This window comes from Bos taurus, chromosome 11 (genome assembly GCF_002263795.3).
Source record: "Bos taurus isolate L1 Dominette 01449 registration number 42190680 breed Hereford chromosome 11, ARS-UCD2.0, whole genome shotgun sequence".
Classification (NCBI taxonomy): domain Eukaryota; kingdom Metazoa; phylum Chordata; class Mammalia; order Artiodactyla; family Bovidae; genus Bos; species Bos taurus.
Window position 1 is genome coordinate 39,502,142 of NC_037338.1, and position 5,856 is coordinate 39,507,997.

General features: G+C 37.9%; 1 long non-coding RNA gene across 1 annotated transcript; it reads left to right on the plus strand.

Annotated features, from left to right (window-relative positions):
* Positions 1-1,287: 1,287 nt before the first annotated feature.
* Positions 1,288-3,258, plus strand: LOC112448873 (uncharacterized). Its single transcript, XR_003037340.2, has 2 exons — positions 1,288-1,770; positions 3,029-3,258. It is a non-coding gene; the product is annotated as an uncharacterized lncRNA (long non-coding RNA).
* Positions 3,259-5,856: the final 2,598 nt, after the last annotated feature.

Sequence of the window (5,856 nt, forward strand, 5' to 3'; positions counted from 1 at the left end):
TGATACACGCTCTCCCACAATCCTGACTGGAATCACAAGGGAGACTTAGCAACATCCAACACTCACTGTGAGCTGAGCTGGACCAAATGGAGATGAGATTATTTTTTTCCCTAGGCTATAGGTGAGCAGTAATTAAGACCAGAGGGAAGGATCTCCTTGTACATTGTCTCAGAAATTGCTTTCATTTTTATATATTTTTAAAGCATACTTATGCTTACTTCTTGGAAGGAAAGTTATGACCAACCTAGATAGCATATTGAAAAGCAGAGACATTACTTTGCCAACAAAGGTCCGTCTAGTCAAGGCTATGGTTTTTCCAGTGGTCATGTATGGACGTGAGAGTTGGGCTGTAAAGAAAGCTGAGCGCCAAAGAATTGATGCTTTTGAACTGTGGTGTTGGAGAAGACTCTTGAGAGTCCCTTGGACTGCAAGGAGATCCAACCAGTCCATTCTAAAGGAGATCAGTCCTGGGTGTTCATTGGAAGGACTGATTATGAAGCTGAAACTCCAATACTTTGGCCTCCTCATGCAAAGAGTTGACTCATTGGAAAAGACTCTGATGCTGGGAGGGATTGGGGGCTGGAGGAGAATGGGACAACAGAGGATGAGATGGCTGGATGGCATCACCAACTCGATGGATATGGGTTTGGGTGAACTCTGAGAGTTGGTGATGGACAGGGAGACCTGGCGTACTGAAATTCATGGGGTCACAAAGAGCCAGACATGACTGAGCTACTGAACTGAACTGAATGGAATGTGGATAAAGAGGAGAAATAGCACACTTCCACTATTCACTATTACATCATTCACCTTTATCCTTAGAGATTTAATGGTATACAAGGGTCATTGTGTATAGGACCATCTACTAAAAAAGCATTTGATTTACTCATTGCTGTTAGCTTTTGCATTAACAAGACATTTTGATTTTAAAAGCCAATCCAGCTGCAGCAGTAAAGTCAATAAGAATCATGGCTTTACAGAGATAAGGAGTCCAGCAATGAGTTCTTAATAATACCAAATGCTTCCACATAGATCTTTGAGAAATATATGCATACCCTGCCTTCCATGAAACAATGAGATAATTCTTTAAAGAAGTAGACATGCTTAGAAAATAAATTTCACATGAGGAAAGAATTATTCACATCTACCTAAAGAGTTAAGTCAAGGCTAAAGGAGGCTGGGATCAAAGCCAAGGATAATAGATGTTACCCCACCCCTGCCTCCATTTTCAGGAAATAATGCTTCTACAATGGGCCAGCTCTCCATTTCACTCAACTGCAAAACAGTGAGTGAGGCACCATTCCTGTGTGGCCAGATAAGACCATATACTTTACCCTGTGTTCTTCTGATTTCCATCAGTAGAGTACAACAAAGCTCTCTTCCCTTTAAACTCTTCATTCCTCTCCATCCTCAGTCTTATTCTGAAGAGCTTTTATGACATCATGGTGAGCACAAGTTACCCTATCAGATTTATCTCTGTAATAAGAGAAACATTTCCTTCTTTTCAAGGCCTTGTTATGCCTTTTCTACATGTTGAAGAATGTGAACAACTGGAGAATTTGACTTGGTGATACAGAGTCACCATATGAAACACATGAAACTCAATTTTTTCAGATTAAGCACAAGTGTAATATAAAGTAGAACTTTTGGGAGAGGAATAGGAAACAGTCCATGGGAGAGAATCTATCATGGCCCACAGCACCAACCTCTGGACGCCAGGAAATTCGTGACTCTACTGGAAAGATTTGGTTCTTACTGGTGATGGACCAGGTACTATTCTTTTCCAGATTTTAATCAGAATGCTAGATTGCATGAGCATGACTCATATTGATCACAGAAGTTCCTACATCTTTTCAGATGTGAAAGGCAGTTAGAGGCTAAATTGATACCCTAGCAATTGCTTATAAACAACTTATAGTCTTTGTTTTCTTCCTCCTTTCATTTCTGTTTCTTCAAGATTCAGAATAATTGGTTTTATGTACTGTAAAGGAGCCATTACTCCATGAGAGCACACAAAGAAATCTGAGTAATTTAAGCAGATTTCCTGTTATTTTCAGCAAATGGGTGTTGGGGGGGCAGCTATTTCATTTTGGAAATTTCTTTTTTGGGGTAATAATTCTATTTAAAATTCTGACTACAAAAATACACATGGACACTATAATTTGAAAACTACAGAAAAAACTAGAGAAGAAAATTAAAATACCTCATAATCCTATCATTCAATTTTTTTTATGCTTTGGTAACACATAAACACATATAACATACATTTATAAAATTAGTATTAATGTGTCTATAATATCTTAACTCCTTCAGTTTTTCACTAAATATTATATCATAATTATTATTTTATTTTTCTTAAATTTTATTTTATGATTTATAGTGTTTCATTTGTATGCACTGTTATCCACTGAACTAGGCACTTAATACAGAAAATTTTTATTTTTATTATAAATGACACTGCAGAAAGGCATCATTCATTTGACTTACATTAAACCAACACCACTTATACCTCTTAAAGTGTTGTTACCAAGTTACCAAAAGCTAGAGTGCTGCCATTGCCATCTCCCTGCAACAACACATGAGGGGAACAACTGTACAGGGAGAATATCAAATAGTTCCTTCTGGAATTGGAGATGCTATTATGCAGGTTGGGAAGAGGAACAACTTCATAGGCACTGTTTTGCAGAGTGATAGTTAATAATCAGATTTTGGGAAAGTGCCCAGCTGCTGTGGTGGATAGCTGAATAGCAGCATAGTCAATTCTGAATAATCTTTATAATGAAGGCAAACTTCGAGCAAGATAGGAAAGATGTCAGATGAGTAATCCAAACAGCAATCCAATATAAATAAAAAAAAATCATTGATATTTGAGGCTAGATATGCTTTCTTTAGACCATAGGAATAATTTCCAAAATTCAGTCTTTAATAATTCAAATTAATATTGCTTGTACTCACACAATCCTGGACACTGCTATGGAAAATTAACCAATACAAGGAAGTCTTCTCAGGATTAAATTTATGCTTCCAGGTAAATATGCATCAAGAATCATCAGTATGCAGAGAGCCTAGAGCCACTGTTGCAATGTTGATAAATAGCCATAACACATTTTAACTGAGGCTATGGAAAGAAAATTATGTTCTAACAAGAAGATTCTAAGAAAGAAGCCAGCATTGAAGATAATGATAACAAAAGAAGGTAAAAGTGCTATCTCCAAAGCATACTGAACATGAGAGTTTGTTTAAATCATTTAAAATCCAGATTGTTTTATGACTGATATGTTTCTCCAAAATATGTGAATTGTTTGTTAGATGTGTGGAGTATTTTTCCCTTTTAACTAAGTTGAAAACTCCGGCATACTACACATACTGGATTTCAACTTCTACTCAACATAAAAGTTACTACAAGGCAAAGTGTGGCATTAAGTGTTTTCACTGTATGTTCAGTTCAGTTCAGTTCAGTTGCTCAGTCACGTCCGACTCTCTGCGACTCCATAAATTGCAGCACACCAGGACTCCCTGTCCATCACCAACTCCCAGAGTTCACTCAGATTCACGTCCATCGAATCAGTGATGCCATCCAGCCATCTCATCCTCTGTCGTCCCCTTCTCCTCCTGCCCCCAATCCCTCTCAGAATCAGGGTCTTTTCCAATGAATCAACTCTTTGCATCAGGTGGCCAAAGTATTGGAGTTTCAGCTTTAGCATCATTCCTTTCAAAGAACACCCAGGACTGATCTCCTTTAAATGGACTGGTTGGTTCTCCTTGCAGTCCAAGGGACTCTCAAGAGTCTTCTCCAACACCACAGTTCAAAAGCATCAATTCTTCGGCGCTCAGCTTTCTTCATAGTCCAACTCTCACATCCATACATGACCACTGGAAAAACCATAGCCTTAGCATACTAATAATTTCACCTTGACCTGCTAAAAGCACAACAGTCCCATTCCTCACTTCAAATCCAAAGGAATCCTGAGTCCCTGTCCAAAAAGTAGCCAAACTCATGTGCTTCTAGGCACCCTTTTCCTTTCTCTCTGAGTGCTCCAGTTGTTTGTCCACCTTCTTCCTTTTCTAGTTACTCCCATTTGTGATTTCTTTTCCTCAACTGATAAATGTAAACTGGTAAACTGACAAATGTTTAACCAGAGACTCTTTGGAAAAAAACATGCATATACACATATGTGTACATAAAACCCTTTACCATTTTAAGAGGTTTTTAGTACACAATTAAAAAAATAATAAAAAATACAATACACAATTAATTCCACATACCCACTCCTTGCTCACTCAATGTCTTGGTTGATTTTTGCCACTTTTAGTGTTCAGAAACAATCTATAATTGCAGTTGACAAACAAGTGTAGTTCTGACCTAAATAGCGGATGATATTTTCATTTACATTAATGAGTTACATGAACGTGAAACATAGAAGACATTATGTCAGAATGGCACTCATTCCTCAATGATGCTAGTGGTTTTCTTGCTAACTGGGATAATAGTTTTCAAATATTGGAATATTTTCCAAATTTTCTGTATTTCTCACAATGTAACTGATACAGATACAATACACTTTTAATTTAAATGAATTATGAACTTTTCAACATTCTCTTAAGTTTACACTAAAGATCAGCAAACTTTGGCTGACGGGCTGTATATGGGCAACCTCCTGCTTTGGTAAATGGTTTTATTGATACAAAGGTAAAGAAAAAGTTTGCCAACTTCTAGAGAGACAGTAAAACAATAAAAAGAGCCTTAGAGTGTAATATTTGCTGATTTCTATGGTATGAAAATTCCCCCCATGGCAAAATTTAAGCTACAAACCTGACTATGGAATTGGGAGAAAGTACACAGTAACACATGGCTTCCCTGGTGGCTCAGCATTAAAGAATCTGTCTGCCAAAGAATGAGATGTGAGTTCAGTCCCTGCATAGGAAGATCCCTGGGAGAAGTAAATGGCAACCCACTCCAGTATTCTTTTCTTGGGAAATTCCATGAACAGAGGAGCCTGGCGGGTTACAGTCCATGGGGCTGCAAGAGTCAGACTGGACTTAGGGACAAAACACCACCACCACAATAGCATACTCTTGTGTACTATTTCCACCAGGTAAAAACAATGGATATAAATAACTTTGATCAAATAGAATAGTAACATGTAAGTGGTGAGTTTTGAGTATTACCTTTGTCTTTAATATGTTATTTAAATATAAATTTACATAATTTAATTCTTAATAATGGCTTTGTTACAAGGCCAATGTTTTTAATAATTAATGAAAAGCTAACAGTTGGCTCTGGTGGGCCACTCTCAGCTGATGCTCTGCAGGGCCAACTGGAGCAAGCTCTGGCTTTGACTTTACTCCCACTGTCCTCACCTCACAACTGCTGACCTGTGTATTCCTGTCCCTCAGCTAAACCCATCCTTCTGGGCAGAACGGGCTTTAGATATGCTTATCAGGAAAATACAGGCAGTGATTTAAAGGAATTTTTCTACTTCATTGTCTATCTTTTATTCTTTGCAGTTAAACTCAACAGGAGAATTACTAAAGTGCACACAAAAGGGATCAATGTGGATTTTTAAACATTAATAGTAGAAGATCCCATTACATTATAAAGAGAAATAATTGAGCCTTAATTTTGGGCATTTGATCTGAAAGAGCCTGGTCTAAGGTGAATGAATGAAATAAAAGAATTGGAGATAAAGGACCAAAAATTCCACAATTTAGTATGTCTAGGGTGGCAGGAGGACTGCCTGGGGTGGCCAGAACACAAGTCTGAGATGGGGGATGTTCATGAGGGCTCACACTCCCCATCCTGCTAGACCCGAAGGGAAGGGGAAAGTTGGGCAATCAAAGGAAAAGGACTGGAAG